Source organism: Nyctereutes procyonoides, unplaced genomic scaffold (genome assembly GCF_905146905.1).
Source record: "Nyctereutes procyonoides isolate TBG_1078 unplaced genomic scaffold, NYPRO_anot_genome, whole genome shotgun sequence".
Classification (NCBI taxonomy): Eukaryota; Metazoa; Chordata; class Mammalia; order Carnivora; family Canidae; genus Nyctereutes; species Nyctereutes procyonoides.
In genome coordinates this window covers 47,988,564-48,009,697 of record NW_026575135.1, presented here as the reverse complement: position 1 = coordinate 48,009,697, position 21,134 = coordinate 47,988,564, and the positions used below count along the sequence as shown (strand labels likewise).

The following is a 21,134-nucleotide window of genomic DNA, read 5'->3' as shown; positions in this document are numbered from 1 at the left end:
AGGGTCGGCTTCTAGCACCACTCCGCCTGGAGCCTTGAGGTCGTACGGCCAGTGGGTGGGCCTGAAGTACTTTCCTGGAAGCCTGTTACTCGGGAGCACCTGTGGCACTGTTCGGAGGAGCGTCCCCTGGACGGCGTCGTCGCGCCCGCTCCCCGCGGCAGCAGCTGGGGGGGTGGGGCCGGCGCGGGCAGCACCCGAGACTCACCTGTGCGCGGAGCGGTGACTCACCTGCCCTCCCCCGCTCTCAGGCTGTTCCAGGAGTCACCGCTCCTCCTTCCTGGGGTGGGGGGGGGCGGGAATCTCTCCTGGCCTGAACCCCCACTAGGGGCCTGAGGTGAAGTAACTCAGGGGTACAGGGCGGAGAGCAAGAGGTCCCGGCTCGGCGTCATCGGGGTCCCCCAGTCGGGGCCTCGTCCCCAAGGCGAGGGCCGGGAAAGCGGGACGGCGGCGGGAGGCGCCGGGAAGAGCGCCGGAGGGAGGTGCTGGGAAGGGCGGGCGGGGCCGGGGCCGCGGGCGGGGGGCGGGCCGGGGGCGGGGGCGCCTGGCGGCCCATTTCCTCCTCGGAGTCGGACTGGAGGGAGACAAAGCGGCGGCCGTCGGCTCCGGGCCTCGGGAACCTTCCTGCGCTCGCCCCCCCCTCGCCGCAGGTAACTCTTGACGGGGGCGCGGGCTCCGCAGCCGGCCCGAGGGGCTCCTCCTGCGGGCGGGCGGGCGGGCGGGCCGCGGGCTCCGGGGCGACCCCGCCCTGAGCGGGCTCCCGGCGGGCTGCGGGGCGGCGATCGCCGGCTTCCCGTGCGGCTTCCCGTGCGGCTTCCCGTGCGGGGCCCCGGCCTGCGCTCGGGCCCGGCGGGCGGGGCGGCGCTTCCCGGCGCTCGGCAAGTTGGGGGGCCGCGCGGCGGCTGGAGCGGAGCGGGCGGCGGGCCCGGCGGGGACGCGGCGCTGCCTCTCGGGAAAGTTTCTCCGGGCTTCCAAACTTTGTCCCAGGCGGCTCGGGGCGCGCGCCGGGCCCCTCGGCCGCCTTCCGCCCGGAGGGGAGCCCGCGCCGTGTTTCCGGTGCGGGAGTGGCGGGGAGTTGAGCTTTCCTGGGAAGTGATTGCGGCTTGTGGTTTCCGTGGTCGCACCCTCCTCCCCCTCTCCCCCCTCCCCCTCCCCCTCTCCCCTCTCCCCTCCCCCGCCGAAACTGGGCGGTGCGCGGCCGGGAGTGGCGCTGGGCCCGGGCCCCCGCGGAGGGCGAGGTGGGGCCGCCGGTCTCCGCCCGCCCGGCCGGCCGGCGGGGCAGGGGCGCCGCCCCCGAGCGGACTTCGGCGTGAGCGCGGGGAACCTTTGTTGTGAGGCTGCTCGGCCTTCCGTGCGCTGCGCCCGGGGCGGTCCTTCTCCTCACGGGCGGCGCCGCAGGCTCCCTCTTGACTCTGAAAGGATCGTGCGCGATTGGAAGCACTTGTTGGAAAAAAATGTGGCCCGAATGCCTGACCCTGGCTCGGCGGGAGTGGCTTCCCTAGGTGCGGGCCGCCCTCGGCCCAAGCCGGGATTGGCCGACGCCCTCTTAGGGCCTCTGGCGTCGCTGTGACATTTCTTCGGTGTTCGTTTGGGACGGAATTTACAGTTTAGAAGAGTAAGATAGGTTAAGTCTCCCAACTAAAATTAAGGGCCGTTTCGTACTTATGTTGAAGGAAACGGTTACATCATTGTATTGTTGCAACAGGATGTGCGTTTCTGTGAGGATATTTTGTTCAGCAGTGACTTTTTCAACGACTGCAAGTATATGTTACTTTAAAAAATATATAAATTAGATTAATGAGGATATGTTAACTTTGTTTTACAAGGCGAAAGAGAAATTATCCATAGCCTCTGCTCAGTTGTTTACCCTTCTGGACTTTATTAAGTTCAATAAGCTTTAAAAAAGATATTTATTTATTTATTTATTTATTTATTTATTTATTTATTTATGAGAATGAGTGAGCGAGAGAGAGCACGAGTAGGGGGAGGAGCTGAGGGAGGAGGAGAATCGGGCTCCTTCCTGAGCACTGGACCCCTCGTGGTGTCGATCTGGAGAGGGGCCTAATAAATTTTGTTTGGAGAAGTCCAGAAAGTATCTGGAAGGGAGTGGCATTTATTTGAACTGTATGAAACACGATTCGGGTTTTGTCAGTGGAGGAAGCATAAAAGGCAATAGGAATTGGTGTAATTACAATATGACTCTTCTGATTTTCCTTGTTTTTGGCTCTTCTCTCTCTCTCTCTCTCTCTCTCTCTCTCTCTCTCTCTTTATAAGATTGTATTTATTTATTCACCAGAGACACAGGCAGAGGGAGAAGCAGGGTGCATGCAGGGAGCCCGATGTGGGACTCGATCCTGGGTCGAAGGCACGCTAAACCACTGAGCCACCCGGGCTGCCCTTGGCTCTTGCTTCTCATTGTTTTTCCTTTTAATCCACTCCTACCCAAGATTTCTTTCAAACATATCCCAGTCTCTGACATCATTGAGGTGGTATCAGTCATTGCCATCAGCAGCATCTCATTCTGTACAGTAATTGAGATCTCCCTCTAAGCTGAGAATCCCTTCTCTGCCCAGTTTCCATGTCTTCAGACTTCAGTGCTCAAGTCCCAAGTTTTCTATTTCGGTAGTGGATGTCTCACCTCACCTGTGTGGTCACCTGTACACCAGAGAGCTATGTGTCCCAGGGGCTTCTCAAATTCAGCATGTCCCAAATGAGACACCTTTCTTTTCTGGAAACCTAAACCATTTGTGGAGATCAACAGTTACTGTTGATCAGGAATTTTTTGAGAAAGTAGTAGCCTGAGACATGACAGACCCACCTGGTTGTTGAAGGTGGTTACGTGTAGTGGTGGTGAAGATCTGGACCAAGGGAACAGAGTCCTCGGCTTGTGTAAACATCCTGAGACGGGGGATCCCTGGGTGGAGCAGCGGTTTAGCGCCTCCCTTTGGCCCGGGGCGCGATCCTGGAGATCCGGGATCGAATCCCACGTCGGGCTCCTGGTGCATGGAGCCTGCTTCTCCCTCTGCCTGTGTCTCTGCCTCTCTCTCTCTCTCTCTGTGTGTGACTATCATAAATAAATAAAAATTAAAAAAAAAAAAAAGATCCTGAGACAGGAAGGAACTTCATGTGTTTTGAGACCTAAGACCTGTATAGCTTGAGTACTTTTGGAGTGGGGAGAAGGTCTTCCACAAGATTGCCAGGGAACAGGTTTAGATTTTACTCTAAGATCTATTAGAAGCCATAGTAGGGAGTTTCATGATGTGATATTTTATTTATTTATAAAACATTTTTTTAAAATTTATTTATGATAGTCACAGAGAGAGAGAGAGAGAGAGAGAGAGAGAGGCAGGCAGAGGGAGAAGCAGGCTCCATGCACCGGGAGCCCGACGTGGGATTCGATCCCGGTTCTCCAGGATCGCGCCCTGGGCCAAAGGCAGGTGCCAAACCGCTGCGCCACCCAGGGATCCCCATGATGTGATATTTTAAAGGAAGATGGTGGGAGTGAGGTGGTGCTGATGAAAGAAGCTGTATTTTGGGGAAGTGAGACAGGGTTTATTTTTTTATTTTTTTTTAAATTTTATTTTTATTTTATGATAGTCACAGAGAGAGAGAGAGGCAGAGACACAGGCAGAGGGAGAAGCAGGCTCCATGCACCGGGAGCCCGATATGGGATTCGATCCCGGGTCTCCAGGATCGCGCCCTGGGCCAAAGGCAGGCGCCAAACCGCTGCGCCACCCAGGGATCCCCCGAGACAGGGTTTAAATAAGGATTGGGTGTAGGGGCCTAGGCTTATCTATAACTTGTGAAAACAAGTTATAGATGTTCAATGGTGCATACCTCTCTCCCCAACTGTATTCTGTCCCTTTCATGATGAGCTGTCACGCCTCATGACTCAGGGCTTTCCTTTCTGGTAGCGAACCTTTTCTTACCAGGAGTTGTACTCCATTATTCTGTACCTTATATTATTGAGTCCCCATTTGCCTTTTCTGCTACAAAAAAAGTGGTCCTGTGAGCCCCTTGGTAGCCTTAGCCTTTGACTTGCATGACCTGGAGGGCAAATGAGATACTGTTGAATGAAGGAGGAAGAAAAAGAGTTTAACATCTAGAGTCTAGCTTGTGGGTGGAACTATGACAATGAGGCAGTGGTCAGATTATGGAGAGCTTCACAGTGAAAACCATCTCCATTCCATTGTTTCTCCTTTTCTCATCATGTCTAATCAGAGATGAAATCCTGTTCATCCAGTGTTCCTCTTATGTTATTCCTTTTTTCTGTTTTCTTTGTTCCACTGCAGTTTAGATTATCTTTTTTTTTTTTAAGATTTTATTTATTCATGAGAGACAGAGAGAGAAAGAGAGAGAGAGGCTGAGACACAGCCAGAGGGAGAAGCAGGCTCCATGCAGGGAGCCCTATGTGGGACTCCATTCCGGGTCTCCAGGATCATGCCCTGGGCTGAAGGTGGCGCTAAACCGCTGAGCCACCCGGGATGCCCATCTTCTTATCTTTGAACTATTGAAACTACTTGAAGTTCTCCGGATAAATTTTTCTATTTTTGTTTGCTTTGGTGCCTTTTTCATATTCTTCCTTTGCCTGAACCTGTTCTCTTTTTTTCATCCATCTGACAAACTCATTTACTCTTTAAAAATCTACCTTAGATGTCAGTGCCTCTGGGTTTTCTCTTAGAACTCAGTGCTTCTTGGGTAGCCTGTACATATTCTGTGGTTGCATTTTTCATACTGTTTGGCAAGTATTTTTATATATCTTTATCCCAGCTGGGGGTTTCTTAGAAATGGGGCCTGGGCTTTTATTTTTGACAAAACTTTTTAAAAGATTTTATTTATTTATTTATTCGAGAGAGGGAGAGAGAGAGAGAGAGAGAGAGAGGCAGAGACACAGGCAGAGGGAGAAGCAGTCTCCATGCAGGGAGCCTGACCTGGGACTTGATCCCAGGTCTCCAGGATCACGCCCTGGGCTGAAGGCGGTGTTAAACCACTGAGCCACCTAGAGAGCCCTGTCACCTTTCAGTTTTTTTTTTTTTAATTTTATTTATTCATAGAGATGCAGAGAGAGAGAGGGGGGGGGCAGGCAGGCAAGAGACACAGGCAGAGGCAGAAGCAGGTTCCATGCAGAGAGCCCGACGTGGGACTTGATCCCCGGTCTCCAGGATCGCGCCCTGGGCTGCAGACGGTGCTAAACCGCTGCGCCACCGGGGCTGCCCACCTTTCAGTTTTTAACACCTAAGCAGTACTTATGTTCATGTGAGAAACTTACTGCTATCTCCTTGCTGAACTGATCAGACTCAGGTTGGCATTCAAGACCTTCTAAATTCTAGGGACACCTTGGTGGCTCAGTTAAGTGTCTGTTCAGGTCATGATCCTGGGTCTTGGGATTCAGCCCTGTGTCCAGCTCCCTGCTCAGCGCAAGTCTACTTCTCTCCCCACTCTCTGGCTCATGTGCGGGTGCGCGCTCTCTTTCTTTCTCTCTCATAAATAAATAAAATCTTAAAAAAATGCCCCTTCTAAATTCTGGCCCTAAATTAATTTGTTCAGCTTTCCCTCCCTGCTCTCCCTTCCTTCCTTTCTTTCTCTCTCTCTTTCTTTGTTTCTTTCAAATTTTATTTATTTATTCACGAGATACATGCAGAGAGAGAGAGGCAGAGGGAGAAACCGGCTCCTCCCAGGGAGCAGGATGGGAGACTCCATCCCAGGACCCCAGGACCATGCCCTGAGCTGAAGGCAGATGCTCAACTGCTGAGCCACCCAGGATGGTTTATTTTACTTAGCATAATACCTTCAAGGTTCACTTGTGTTGTAGCATATGTCAGAATTTCCTTCCTTCCTTCCGTTTTTTTTTTTTAAAGATTTATTTATCTGTTTATCTATTTATTTATTTATGATAGAGAGAGAGGCAGAGACACAGGAGGAGGGAAAAGCAGGCTCCACGCTGGGAGCCTTACGTGGGCCTGGATCCTGGGACTCCAGGATCGCGTCTGGGCCAAAGGCAGGCGCCAAACCGCTGAGCCACCCAGGGATTCCCATTTCCTTCCTTTTTTTAATTTTTATTTTATTTTTAATTTTTTATTTATGATAGGCACACAGTGAGAGAGAGAGGCAGAGATAAAGGCAGACATAGGCAGAGGGAGAAGCGGGCTCCATGCACCGGGAGCCCGACATGGGACTCGATCCTGGGTCCCCAGGATCACGCCCTGGGCCAAAGGCAGGCGCCAAACCGCTGCGCCACCCAGGGATCCCTCCTTCCTTTTTTAAAGCAGAATTATAATCTCTTGTCCGTTCATCTGTTGATGGACACTTTGGTTGCTTCCACCTTTCAGCTGTTAGTAATGCTGACACGGACATGGGTGTATACATATGTGTTTGTATCCCTGTTTTCAATTCCTTTGGATAGGAACCCAGAAATGGAATTTTTGGGTCATAAGATAAATTCAGTGCTTACAATTTGCACAGTTGCATAGCAGTGCAACTGCTGTATTATTTTCTACAGTAGCTGTGCCATTTTATATTTTTACTAGCAGTGTATGAGAGTTCTAGTTTCTCTTCACATCCTTACCAACAATTGTTATTTTTTTTCTTTCTTTTTTAAATAGCCATCCTAACAGAAATGAGGTGATATTTCTTTGTGGTTTTGATTTGCATTTCTCTGATGAGTGACCTTGAACATCTTTTCATGTGATTATTGGCTATTTGTATATTTTCTTTGAGGAAATCTCTGTTCAAGTCCTCTGGTAATTTTAATTGGGTTGTTTCCTTTTTTGTTCAGTTGTAGATGTTCTTTATATGTTCTGAATTAAAAAAAAATTCCAGTGTAGTTAACAGAAAATGTTATAGTTTCAGTTGTACAGTGTAGTGTTTCAGCAATTCTGTTCATTACTCAGTACCTATTCATGTTAAGTGTACCCTTAATCCCCTTTACTGATTTCACTCATCCCCTACCCCCCCCCCCCCGTACCAATCAGTTTGTTTTCTATAATTAAGAGTCTATTTTTTGGTTATCGGGGTTTTTTTTTGTTTGTTTGTTTTGTTTCTTAAATTGCACATATGAGTGAAATCATATTGTATTTGTCTCTCTGATTTATTTCCCTTAGCATTGTACTTTCTAGATCCATCCAGTTGCAAATGGCAAGATTTCGTTCTTTTTGATGACTAATATTCCATTGTGTATGCCACATCTTCTTTATCTGTTCGTTAATCAGTGGACACCTGGCTGCTTCCATAAGTTGGCTATTGTAAATAATACTGCAGTGAACATAAAGATGCATCTATCTTTTTGTTTTCGTTTTCTTAAGATTTTATTTATTTATTTGACAGAGCACAATCAGAGGGGTGGCAGGCAGAGGGAGAGGGAGAAGCCGGCGCAGGGTGCCTGATGTGGGACTCCATCCCAGGACCCTGAGATCACAGCCTGAGCTGAAGGCAGACGCGTAACCGACTGAGCCACCCAGGCGCCCTGCCTGTATCTTTTTGAATGAGTGTTTTCATATTCTTTGGGTAAATATCCAGTAGTGAATATACATTCTGGATATTAATCCCCTTTTAGTATATGTTTTGTAAATATTTTCTCTTAAGTTTTTGTGTTGCCTTTTCACCCTGTTGATAATGTCCTTTGATGCACAGAATTTTAAATTTTGATCAAGGTCAGTTTATCTGTTTTTTCTTTTGTTGTCTGTTTTTGGTGTTACGTATAAAAAGTCGGTGAATCCAATGGGTGGAGTGTCTCTTTTTTTTTTTTAAATAATAAATTTATTTTTTATTGGTGTTCAATTTGTCAACATACAGAATAACACCCAGTGCTCATCCCGTCAAGTGCCCCCCTCAGTGCCAGTCACCCATTCACCCCCACCCTCTATTTTTTTTCTTTCACCACTTTAGCTATACTGTGGATACCTTGAAGGCAGGAACTAAGTTACTATTGTAGCCCCTGTTATCCTCCAGCAAAGTGAGCCAGAGTGAGCAAGGAAAAAGTAAGGACAATTTTTTAAATATAATTTTTATTTATTTTATTTAATTAATTTTTTAAAAGATTTTATTTATTTATTGATGAGAGACACAGAGAGAGGCAGAGACACAGGCATAGGGAGAAGCAGACTCCATGCAGGGAGCCTGACGTGGGACTGGATCCCTGGTCTCCAGGATCATGCCCTGGGCCAAAGTTGTCGCTAAACTGCTGAGCCAACCGGGCTACTAAATATAATTTTTAAAAGGTCATAATGAACAATAACCAGTTATGCTTAGAGTGGGGTGTTTCCTGCTATTGCTAATTTGTCATTGATTGTGTCTGTCTCATGAATTATGATGATAACATGTTTTTAGGAGTTTTTAATCTAAAAGTCCCAAGTGGAGAGTGTATGGAGTTTGAACTTTGTCACCTGCATAATGAATAAGATCATTTATTTATTTAGTTAGTTTTTTTTAAGATTTTTATTTATTCATGAGAGAGAGACAGAGAGAGAGAGAGAGAGAGAGGCAGAGACACAGGCAGAGGAAGAAGCAGGCTCCATGCAGGGAGCCCAACATGGGACTCAATCCCAGGTCTTCAGGATCAGGCCCTGGGCTGAAGGCAGCGCTAAACCACTGAGCCCACCCTCCCTCCCGCCCCCCGGGCTGCCCCAAGAAGAGAATTTGTAAAGGATATTTATTTGTTTATTCTTTAAGATTTTATTTATTTACTTGACAGAGCGTAAGCAGGGGAATGGCAGAGGGAGAGGGAGAAGCAGGTTCCTGGGGATCAGGGAGCCCAATGCCAGGCTCCATCTCAGGACCCTGGGATCATAGACCTGAGCTGATGTCAGATACTTAACCTGAGGAGCCACCCAGGTGCCCCTATAAAGGATATTTAACTTCTAATGTGATAAAATGGTAATTTATTCTTTCATTTATGGAGTCCTGAACAGGAAATGTTTTTATCCATATTAAGTGGGTTGTCCTACAAGTAAAACTAGTGAACTAGTTCAGTATATAAATAGTATTAAATTGCTGGTTTACCTTCCTTTAGACTCTTTTAGACAACAAATTCTTTGGCTAGGTGCTGAGCTCCTTCAGGGCAATTCATTCTTCTGAATCTTTGACTCCTGTGATACCTGACTCATTTGTAAACCCATAGCAGATACTCTTTGATAAATACTGGATAAGTTATAATAGGTATACATATGCTATATGTAGGATTGTACCAGGGGGTGGAGGCATGGCTTTACATTCAGCTTATTAAAGTTTTTTTGGTAATAAAATTTATAGCACTTAGAGATAAACTCTGTTAATAACATTTTGGTGTACATCTTCTAATCTTTTTTTCTAGGTATGTATACTGTCTGTAACTTATAAATATTTTATTTATTTATTCATTATTTATTTGTTTATTCATTTGTTTATTCATTCATTCACACAGAAAGAGAGGCAGGCTCCATGCAAGGAGTCCGATGTGGGACTTGATCCCGGGAATTAGGTTCAGGCCCTGAGCCAAAGGCAGACGCTCAACCGTTGAGCCACCCAGGTGACCCTGTCTGTAACTTTTATAAAAATTAGTTTTTACTGTATGTGCTCTTTTGTAATCTTTGTAATCTACTGGCCATTTATTATAATTTGAATATTTCCCTATTAGTGGGATAAGATTGACTTATTTTAAGTATCAGAAGAAAAGACTGCCAAATAAACTAGGCAATGACGTCATATGTAAGATACATCCGAATTTTAGAGACTTAAAAATGTAAAATACATATGCTTTAGAACTGATGACATGATTAATTGTATAATCCTAATATAGCATGTTAATGCTATTAATGCTAATGCCCCTACTATTCTGTTATGTAGCTTCTTTTTAATCAGCTGTTAAACATTTAGTTTGCTTCCAGAGCTTCTTTAGTGTAGCTAAATCTTCTGCCCATCCTTGATTATTTATTATGGATAACTTTGAAGTGGAATTCCTGGGGAAAAGGTTTGCTACTGTTTAAAAAAATTTTTCAGGGGTACCTGGGTGGCTCAATTGGTTGAGCATTGAGCATCTGCCTTTGGCTCAGGTAATGAACCCATGGTCCTGGGGATTGTGGGATTGAGCCCCATGTAAGACTCCCTGAGTCGGCTTCTTCCTCTCTCCCTCCTCTCTCCCTCCTCTCTCCCTCCTCTCTCCCTCCTCTCTCCCTCCTCTCCCCTCCTCTCCCCTCCTCTCCCCTCCTCTCCCCTCCTCTCCCCTCCGCTCCCCTCCGCTTGTGCATGATCTCTCAAATAAAATCCTTAAAGTTTTTTAAATCTCAAAAAAAATCTTTAAAGAAAATAAAAATGTCTAGTTATCTTTTATCAACATGGATTATTTGGTACATTAATTAAAAATTTTTTTTGAAGATTTTATTTATTTATTTATTTATTTATTTATTTATTTATTTATTTATTTATTTATTTATTTATTTATTTATGAGAGAGAGAGAGAGAGAGAGAGAAGCAGGCTCCATGCAGGGAGCTCGATCCCCTACCTCCAGGATCACACCCTGGGCTGAAGGCGACGCTAAACCGCTGAGCCACCCGGGCTGCCCCCTAATTTTAAATTTTTTAGGAACTGTCATTCTTACCATATTACATTCCTACGGGCAGTACACAAGGGCTCTAATTTCTCCACATCTTTGACAACACTTTCTGTTTTCTTTTTCTTTTTTTGATGGTTGCCATCCTAATGAATATGAGGGGTTGTTTCATTGTAGTGTTGATTTGCATTTCCCTAGTGATTGGTGGTGTTGAGTATCTTTTGATGTGTTTATTGGACATCCCTGTGTATCTCTGGAGAAATGTTTATTCAGAGCCTTTGCACATCATTGAGTTGTTTTTTTTTTTTTTTTTTTTTGGTGTTTGATTTTAGGAGTTCTCTGTATTTTCTGAGAATTAATCCCTTATCTCATACATGACTTGAAAATATTTTCTTCCATTATCTGAGTTGCCTTTTTACCCTGTGGATTATGTCCTTTGTACACAGAAGTTTTTATTTTGATGAAGTCCAATTTACTTGTGCCTTTGGTGATGTATGAAGGAAATCATCTCCGTATCCAATGTCATGAAACTTTTGCCCTGTGTCTTTTTTCTAAGAGTTTAATAGTTTTAGCTTAACAATTAGGTCTTTGGTCCATTTTGAGTTCATTTTTCTGTATGTTATTTGGTAATGATACAATTTCATTCTTTTACATGTGGATATGCAGGTTACTCCTCACCATTTGTTGAAAAGACTGTCATTTCCTCTATGAATGGTTTTGACACCTTTGTTGAAAATAATTTGATTGTAAATGTGAGCTTTTGTTTATGGATTGTTTATTCTATTGGTCTTTTTTTTTTAAGGTTTTATTTATTTATTCATGAGAAACACAGAGAGAGGGAGGCAGAGACCTAGGCAGAGGGAGAAGCATCCTCCATGCAAAGTGCCCAGTGCGGGACTTGATCCCGGAAATCCGGGATCACACACTGAGCAAAAGGCAGATGCTCAACCGCTGAGCCACCCAGGCATCCCTACCATGCTGTTTTGATTGCTGTAGTTTTGTATTAAGCTGATGCCAAATTAGCTCCTGACACTAGTAACATTTTGTACATTTTTTATTCTGTGATTCAAATGTGTACATGTGTTGTGAAAATAAATTCATTTATGTTTTATATATTTTGATTGTGGAAGTGATTACAGAGCTGTGAGAGTTTGATAAAACTCGTGGAATAGTACACCAGAGTAAATCTTACTGTGTGTGAAAGTGATAAAATAGGTAAAAATAGTCATCGAAAATATTTTTTTTGCAAATTTGATCTTTGACATATACATAAATAATGAAAACGAAGGTTAATTATCATTTCTGCTTTCTCAGCTCAAATAATTTTTTCCTTATGAGTGACTGTGAAGACACACCCTTAAAAGTATTCAAGGAATACTTGAATACGTTAAAATACGTTATAATGTACACATTGGAGGATTTGAATCTTACTAGTTCCTTCTGTTTTCTTTGAAGAAAAAAAAAAGAGGAGCCTGGGTGGCTCAGTTGGTTGAACCTATGCCTTTGGCTAGGATGGTGGTCCTAGAGTCCTGGATTTGAGCCTCACAAAGGGCTCCCTGCTCAGTGGGAACCTGCTTCTCCCTCTCTGTTCCTCCACCATGGTCACCCACATGTGCTCGCTCTCTCTCAAATGAATAAAACCTTAAAAAAAAAAAAAACAGAAAAGAAAAAAAGTTAAATGCAAAATATATCAGGCTTCTTGGGAGAGCCTTCCTGAGCAACAATTCCTAAAATATACCCAGATGCTAGTGTGCTAGCTTCCAGACCTTGAGGGTCATTGCTTGTGTAGTGTGTTGATCAGCTCAGCCTCTCACAAGGTATGCCTGGGCCAAACAGTCTGGGGAAGTGAACAGTCCGGCTTGATTTGCCCTGTCTAATGCTGTTTGTTCACTTGCAAGAGGACTATACTAAATTTATGCATTATTGAAAGTTCAAAGTGTGCAGAAATAACCGTGCTTCAAAATAAAACTTCCAACATTGCCCTTTCTAAACTCTTGTTGGAGTCTCTAAATGTTCATTATTTTTTTCTTTAGTTTTTTTTTATTTTTTTTATTTTTTTTATTTTTTTTTTTATAAATTTTTTTTAAATTTATTCATTTATGATAGTCACAGAGAGAGAGAGAGAGGCAGAGACACAGGCAGAGGGAGAAGCAGGCTCCATGCACCGGGAGCCCGACGTGGGATTCGATCCCGGGTCTCCAGGATCGCGCCCTGGGCCAAAGGCAGGCGCCAAACCGCTGCGCCACCCAGGGATCCCTTTAGTTTTTTTTTTTTTTTGTAACTATCAAACTTCTCCATGTGCAAGCATGCCACCAACCCCATTTCCAATGGAGCTTGAAATTAACATGCATTTCTATTTGCTTGTTGATAGACTGCCATCTATCACCTCTACTTTTTGATTGTGGTTTAATTTGTGATTTGTGCTTTTTCAGTGGCTCAAGTTTGGAGTAACGCGTATAATGTAAATATGATTTGAAAGGCTACTTTGAGTGTTATTTTTTTAAAAGATTTTATTTATTCATAAGAGACACACCGAGGCAGAGAGACATAGGCAGAGGGAGAAGCAGGCCTCCTGCAGGGAGCCCGATGTGGGGACTGGATTTCGGGACCCCAGAATCATGCCCTGAGCCAAAGGCAGATGCTCAACCGCTGAGTGTTATTTTATTTTATTTTTTATTTTTTTTCAAAGATTTTATTTATTCATGAGAGACAGAGAGAGAGAGGCAGAGACACAGGCAGAGGGAGAAGCAGGCTCCATGCAGGTAGCCCGATGTGGGACTGGATCCTGGGTCTCTAGAATCACACCCTTGGCTGAAGGCGGCGCTAAACCGCTGAGCCACCCGGGCTGCCTTGAGTGTTATTTTAAATGTTTATAAAGATTGATTGTTTGGAACAAGTGTTATATGAATAGTATGATTTGTTTTTTTTTTTTTTTAAAGAAAGTGCCATACTTTCTTTCTTTTTTTTTTTTTTTAATTTTATTTACTTATGATAGTCACAGAGAGAGAGAGAGAGGCAGAGACACAGGCAGAGGGAGAAGCAGGCTCCATGCACCGGGAGCCCGACGTGGGATTCGATCCCGGGTCTCCAGGATCGCGCCCTGGGCCAAAGGCAGGCGCCAAACCGCTGCGCCACCCGGGGATCCCCTGATTTGGTTTTTAAAGTTCCTTGTGGTGTGTCTTGTGTTGTAATTGTAGTAGAGGAAGAGCATGAATTACACTGTGGAAAGTTGTTATAATTTTAAGCTGTGAAAATTTTTTTTAAAGAGACTTCCAGGGCTTTATAGAAGAAACAAACTATCATTTGCTTTAAAATTTTGTAATGAGGGCAGCCCGGGTGGCTCAGCGGTTTGGCGCCTGCCTTTGGCCCAGGGCGCGATCCTGTGCCTCTCTCTCTCTGCCTGTGCCTCTCTCTCTCTCTCTCTCTCTCTCTCTCTCTCTCTCTCTCTCTCTCTCTCTCATGAGTAAATAAATAAAATCTTTAAAAAAAGAAAGCAAAACACAAAGGCAGATGCTCAACCACCGAACCACTCAGGCGTCCCATGAATAATCTAATTTAATCTTAGTGTTAAATAACTGGTTTTTCTTCTTAATTGCTAATTTTAAAGCTAGTTCTTTCCTGGATTACTTAGTTTTGGCTATTGCATTTCATTTTATTGAGCCTTAGAGTCCCCTCATTTTCTTATTCTGAGATTTCATTAGTAAATATTGTCATAAATAAGTTGACCATCAGTTGCTTTTGAAAATGTTTTATTGTTATGGCTGATTAATATTTGACTTTACGAATTGAAGGTGTGAGTTGGAAGCCTAATTATCAGGTTACATAATCCTGTACTGGTTTATTAACCAGGTAGGACTGAATCCCTGTTCTTGAAATTGAAAGTGCTGTCATAACTTAGGAAATGCATTCAGTGTAGCCCATTTCAAGTGACATGAAGGATAGGAATCTTTGCTAATAGTCCATTTACCCTGTGCAGCTCCAATACATGCTTTTCTTTCTAAGCAAAGATGCACTGTTACTATTCTCCCATGGTATATTGAATATTTCATTACGTTAAATATTTCATTATTAATCTAGACTCTTAATCATGGTTTGTGAAAAATGATAGTGCAGTGAATAAGGCAGAACTGAAAGGATAAGTTACTCATCAGTGTTCATGGGGTTTTCTCTTCCTGGGGATCTCTGAATTGGCAAAGGTTTCTTACAATCATCTGTTATCATTTTCTTGCTTCCTTGGACGTGGGGTCATCATGTTCTCAGAAAAGCTGTGGTCTAACTTTGAAGTGTATCTTTAGAAACCTGTCATTTTCCAGGGAAGTGGCTAAGTGAAATGTGAGCTTGATCCCTTGGGAGAAGGGGGAAAAAACCAAGGGAATGGAAGACTGCAATACTTGAGGAAAATTTAAGCATCTTTGGGGTCATTAAGACCAATGAAAGATGTAATGTTTCTAGGTGTCTTTATGGAGTCATGATCAAAGGCAACCTTTAGTTTGCTGTTTCTCAGCAGGCGCCAAACTGCTGCGCCACCCAGGGATCCCCGATACACATTGTTTTAAAGATTTATTTATTTATTTTAGAGACTGCCTGTGTTCGAGCAAGTTGGGGTGGGAGGTGGCAGAGGGAGAGGGAGAGAGAAACATCTCAAGCCAACTCTTCCCTGAGCCTGGAGCCCAACATGGGGCTTGATCCCAGGACCCCAAGACTGTGACCTGAGTTGAAATCAAGAATCAGATGCTCAACCCACTGAGCCACCTGAGTACCTTGAGAGAGACATTTCTTACTTCTTCAACAAGTGTCCCTTGCTAGATGAAACCTGAAACTGTCAAGCCAGTTGTTGATTATTTATAGAATGTTGTTAGGTCAAAGTTATGCTCAAAAAAGCCCTGGTCCCTGTGCTCAAAGGGGAGCTCACAGTTTCCTGGGAGATGGATGCACGGATCTAGTGCTGTGTATTAAGTGCTGTAACAGAAGCTTGTGAAGTGCTGGGGGAACCCAGAAGAGAGGGAACGGCTCTCTCTGTGGGATTAGAGGATGCTTGTTTGTGTCTTGAAGGAAGATGGTAAAGACTGGAAAGGTGCTCTGGACAGAGGAAAGGATTTATATAAAGGGGTCTGGACATATGCGTGTGCATTGGAGATTCACAGAGTGGATTCAGGTGATGAGTCTCAGGCTGAGTCAGGTTTGTTTACAGGAGTTTGGGCTTCATCCTGTTTGTGGTGGGGAAGCATCCTCATTTTTTTCAGGGGGTAGTAGGCTCTTAGGATAAATGAGGCTGTCTGGATAATGATTGGAAATGAGAAGACGCCTAGGTATTTTCAACTGGGACCTAGGCCAGAGCCCTGAGACTGAAGGGTTAGTAGAGTGAGATATTTACTGAGTGCAGAGGAGGGGGGAGGGAGAGGATGAAAGAGGGGCCTAGAGTCCAGTAGGGCAGCTGGTTTGGTGGAACTTTGGTTAGCAGAAATGGGGAAAGCCCACGAGGGAATAGATAGGGAGGAAAATGCTTTCCTTGCAACCTATGGAGTTGGAGGAACTCAGCTCTTCAGTTGCTTGTGGGGAGAAGTCCTTTGAATTTGGGAAATGCCACTCTGGCCACTTTTGGCTTTCACTGTGGCAGCTACGAAGAGGTGAGATTTGCTGCCTTTTTTCAGGTGGGTGAATGGGTGGATGGGGTTGTAGGATTTCTCAAGTAGTATTATAAACAGTAAGAAAAGAATGGGCCCAAAGTATTTTTAAGTTAGGAAAAATAAAGACCAAACAAACCTGTAATGCCCCTTAATTTCTTTGGTCATCTTTAAACCTTATTTTTTGCCATTTATTTCATTTTATTTTTTGCCATTTAAATATTTATCTTCTGTTTTCCACTCATGCTTCTTTTTGGAAGGCTTCGAAGTTCTTTGGTGCTATTGTTCCCTCCTATAAACTGAAACAGTTACCTTCCTTTGTCTTGGACAGCAGATTCTCAGTGAGGACTCCCTGGACTTTTGTGGACTCTGCTCTTGTGCCCTGATGTATTGTAACTATTTTCTATTTTATTTGACTATTTTCTTATATAGACTGAGCCTTTTCCTCCAACTTTTTTTTTTAAGATCTTCAAATGAATGGAAAAGTTGAAAGAGTAATAGAGTAAGCAATTGATTGATCAATTCACTTAGATTTACCAGTTATTAACATCTTACATATTTGTTCAGTTACTATATATAAGGTTTTTGAGGCATTTGAATGTTTTTAATTTTTATTTATTTATGATAGTCACACACACAGAGAGAGAGAGGCAGAGACATAGGCAGAGGGAGAAACAGGCTCCATGCACCGGGAGCCCGACGTGGGATTCGATCCCGGGTCTCCAGGATCGCGCCCTGGGCCAAAGGCAGGCGCCAAACCGCTGCGCCACCCAGGGATCCCTTTTTGAGGCATTTGGAAGTAAACTTCAGATTCCAGGGTACTTCACCCTTAAGTTCTTTAGCATGTAATTCCTAAAAATAAGGACATAGATTTTACCTAACTGCAATATCACACAAGACATTTTACATTGATAAAGTAGCGTAATTCCTTTTAAAGAGTGGTCCAAGAACCTTGTTGGTTCTCTCTGGGAACTTGGGAGAAATGCTGTCTCTGATGTTCTACCCTAGACATAATGTGGGAAACAAAGGCAAAAGAAAAATTAAATTTGCTTACTACTTAACAGTCCATTAACAAGTCCTTGAAACGGGCAGAGTGACCTTCTCTAGAAGCCCAACTGCCTCTATCTTAATACTTTGCTAAGGGCAAAAGGCAGTCTTACCCCTACTCCCAGGATCTTGTGAGTCTACTTTGATGTATAAAAATTCCTTTGGGAACTTCCTTTACCTCTACCCGTCAAGATGTATGTTGGCAATCATTTTTCAAGCATGTGACCCACTAATGTACATCTGAAGGGTCTCAAGACTAAGGTTTTATTAGAAAGTAATAAACAACCTTTTCCTAACAATAGCTAGCCCCCTTAAGGTCCTGGAAACATTGTTTCTAAAATTCCTTAGAGACTTAGGCTATCCCTGATCCCCTCCCAATTTGAAAGTATATAATCAGCCACTCCTCACAACCCCAGTGCAACTCTGTCTATGGGTCCCATCTCCGTGCTTTAATAAAATCAGCTTTTTTTAAAAAAAAAAAAAAGATTTTATTTATTTATTCATGAGAGACAGAGGCAGAGACATAGGAAGAGGGAGAAGCAGGCTCCATGCAGGGAGTCCAGTGTGGGACTTGATCACAGAATTCTGGGATCACATCCTGAGCCAAAGGCAGATGTTCAACCACCTAGCTACCCCCAGGTATCCTTAATAAAATCACCTTTTGCACAAAAGATGTCTAAATTCTTTCTTGGCCATTGGCTCTGAACTTCAACGCTTTCCTACATCAACCTGCTGAATCAGAATTTGCCTTTTAACAGAATTCCCAGAAATACTGGTTTTATGGTAGAGTCCGTATTAAATTTGGTCAGTTGTCCCAGTGATTTTTTTTTTTTTTTTAAATCCAGGAATGAGGGGCACCTGGGTGGCTTAGTTGATTAAGCATCTGCCTTAGGCTCAGGTCATGGTCCTGGGGTCCTGGAATCAAGCGCCTTGTTGGGCACCCTGCTCACTGAGGGGGTCAGCTTCTCCCTGTCCCTCTGCCCCTCCCCCTGCTTTTGCTCGAGCACGCTCTCTCTCTCCCCCTTCCCTCTCTCTCTCAAAAAAAAAAAACAAACAACAAAAACAAAACAGGAATCAATACAACATCACATACTACATTTAGTTGTCATATCTCTTTAGAGTTTCTATTTCTGTTCCCCTCCCCCTTCATGACACTGATGCTTTTTAAAAATTTACTTTTTATTTTTATTTTAATTTTTTAAAGAGATTTTATTTATTCATGAGATGCACACACACACACACACACACACACACACAGGCAGAGACACAGGCAGAGGGAGAAACAGGCTCCATGCAGGGAGCCGGATGTGGGACTCGATCCCGGGACTCCAGGATCATGCCCTGGGCCGAAGGTAGGTGCTAAACCACTGAGCCACCCAGGGATCCCCAATAGTGACTCTTTGTAAGAGTTTGGGCTGATTTTGTAGATACTCTATAGTTTGGATTGGTCTGATTGTTTCCATTTTTGGCAGTGCTATGCATATGATGTTGCTTCTTAATGAGGGCATTGCAACAGTTGTTATATTGTTCTGGTGGTGATGCCAAGCTTAAATGCATGATTAATTAGCATCTGCCAGATTTCTCCCTTGTAAGGCACCTGTTTCCTTTTGTACTGTTGGGGTGGAAGAATTTCTTTTACCCTTCAAAGTCCTTGTGTTGCTAGACTAAATCAAATTGACGTAAGACACATTAAAGGGAGAAAATCAAATTTAATAGTATACATAAGGGGAATCTACACAAACACTGAGATTCTAAAGATAGGCAACGTATATAGGTGAATTAAGGGCAAAGGGAGGGATATGAGGATATAAAGGGGAGAAAGACCATTAGTAGGAAGGTGAAAGGAAATCCTTGTAAAACAAAGGTCGCCCTGTTATGTAGGTAAGTGTCTTAGGTAAAGAGAAATCTGTTAATAGCTCTTCCTAATATAAGCAGGCAGTTGATGGGGGAGATAGGGTTTTTCCTGAATCCGCTGGGCTTTAATTTTTTTTTTTTAAGATTTTATTTATTCATGAGGGATGCAGAGAGAGAAGCAGAGACTGAGGCAGAGGGAGAAGCGGGCTCCCTGCATGGAGCGATCTGGTGACCACCGGTTCACGACCCGAGCCAAAGGCAGATGCTCAACTGCTGAGCCACCCAGGCGTCCTGATTGTTTTTTATTTAAAAAAATTAAAAAAAAATTTTTAAAAATTTATTTGACAGAGAGCACGTGTGAGCTTGTGCATAAGCAGGAAGAGTGGTAGGCTGAGGGAGAGGGAGAAGCAGGCCCCCTGCTGAGCAGTGCTGGTGGCTGGATCCCACATCTGAGCAGAAGGCAGGCACTTAACCAACTGAGCCACCCAAGCACCCCTTGATTGCTTTTAGCTCAAAATAATGTTTAAACCAAAGTGCCCCATCTTGCAGAGATTTACCTCTAGCCCCCACAGTTCTTAATTAATTGCTATGATGATCTGATAAGCATTTCTGATTAGTCTTTTGTGTCCCTTGCACCTAGCAGGATCCCAGGATGTGATAATTGGTAAGTCAATGAATGACAAAATAGGTCATCAAAAATCTATATTACAGGGCACTTGGGTGGCTCAGTTGGTTAAGCATCTACCTTTGGCTCAGATCATGATACTGATGAAGTTTTGGAATATAGGTGAGGTTTGGAGGGGTGAGGTCCAGAGGTGACAACCAAGAAAGAATTCTTGAGACATCTTTGGTGCGAAATAGTGGTTTTATTAAAGCCAGGGGACAGGACCTGTGGGCAGGAGGAATGGCTGCCCCGGCCGGGCCTGTGAGGGGTGGCTAATTATGTACCTGGGAATTGGACGGGTTGGGGATAGCTGTACTCTCTAAAGAATTTTGGAAGCAAGGTTTCCAGGACCTTGAGGGGGCTAGCTGCTGTTGGAAAAAGCTCACTTATTACTGTGTAATAAAACCTGAGTCATGAGACCCTTCGGATGTGTATCTGGGCCATGTGCTTGGGGGGTGATCGCCAACACGTATCTTGGGGGTTTAGAGATAAAGGAAATTTCTTTTTTTCTTTTCTTTTCTTTTCTTTTCTTTTCTTTTCTTTTCTTTTCTTTTCTTTTCTTTTCTTTTCTTTTTCTTTTTCTTTTTCTTTTCCTTTTCTTCTTTTTCTTTCATTCATTCATTCATTCATTCATTTTATTTCTTTATAAGAGACATAGAAAGAGAGGCAGAGACACAGGCAGAGGGAGAAGCAGGCTGTCCACAAGGAGCCCGATGTGGACTTGATCCGGGACACAGGGATCACGCCCTGAGCCAAAGGCAGATACTCAACCACTGAGCCACCCATGCGTCCTTAAAGAAAATTTCTAAAGGAGTTTTTATGTGTTAAAGTAGACTTACTGGCTCCTGGGAGTTGGGCTAAGATTGCCTTGTGCCCTTAGGAAAGTATGAATGAACATCGAGGCAGCTGAGTCTGTAGAGGAGTGGCCCTCTGCCTGTTTCAAGGACTTGTCAATCAATGTGCTGCCCCAAGCTCATGCCTTGTCCTCAGCTAACCCTGTGTTCCCCCATCAATACCGGAGCCCCTACCAGAGCCCTGAGGTGGATTCCCTGCTCAGCGGGGAGTTTTTACCCCTACCAGCTTCTCTGTGGGTTCTCTCTCTCTCACTCAAATCTTTAAAAAAAAAAAAAAAGTATATGTTACAAGTTTTAGAGGCAATTCTTTATTTTCTTCCTTAGTCTAGTTAACTTCCTTTTGTTATTTTTTTTTTTAATTATTTATGAGGACAGGGCACTGTCTCTAAAAGTGGGGCTCCTTTCTAGGACCCCGGGATCCAAACGCTCAACCGCTGAGCCATCCAGGCATCCCAATCTGGCTAATTTCCTAATCTCAATACAAGTTCAGGGATCTTTTCCCCTGGGTTTCTAAGAAAAATACAATGTTTTTCCCTGTGGGCTGCTTCTCAGTTGTGAAAAGTTTCTTTGC

At 44.0% G+C, this 21,134-nt stretch overlaps 1 protein-coding gene across 1 annotated transcript in view; it reads left to right on the top strand.

The window, feature by feature from the left end:
* Window positions 1–537: 537 nt before the first annotated feature.
* CTNNA1 (catenin alpha 1) overlaps window positions 538–21,134 on the top strand; it is a 183,902-nt gene continuing 163,305 nt past the window's right edge. Inside the window, exon 1 of the mRNA XM_055301731.1 lies at window positions 538–647. The gene's annotated coding sequence lies outside the window, so the exon portion shown is untranslated. The remainder of the gene's footprint in view (window positions 648–21,134) is intronic.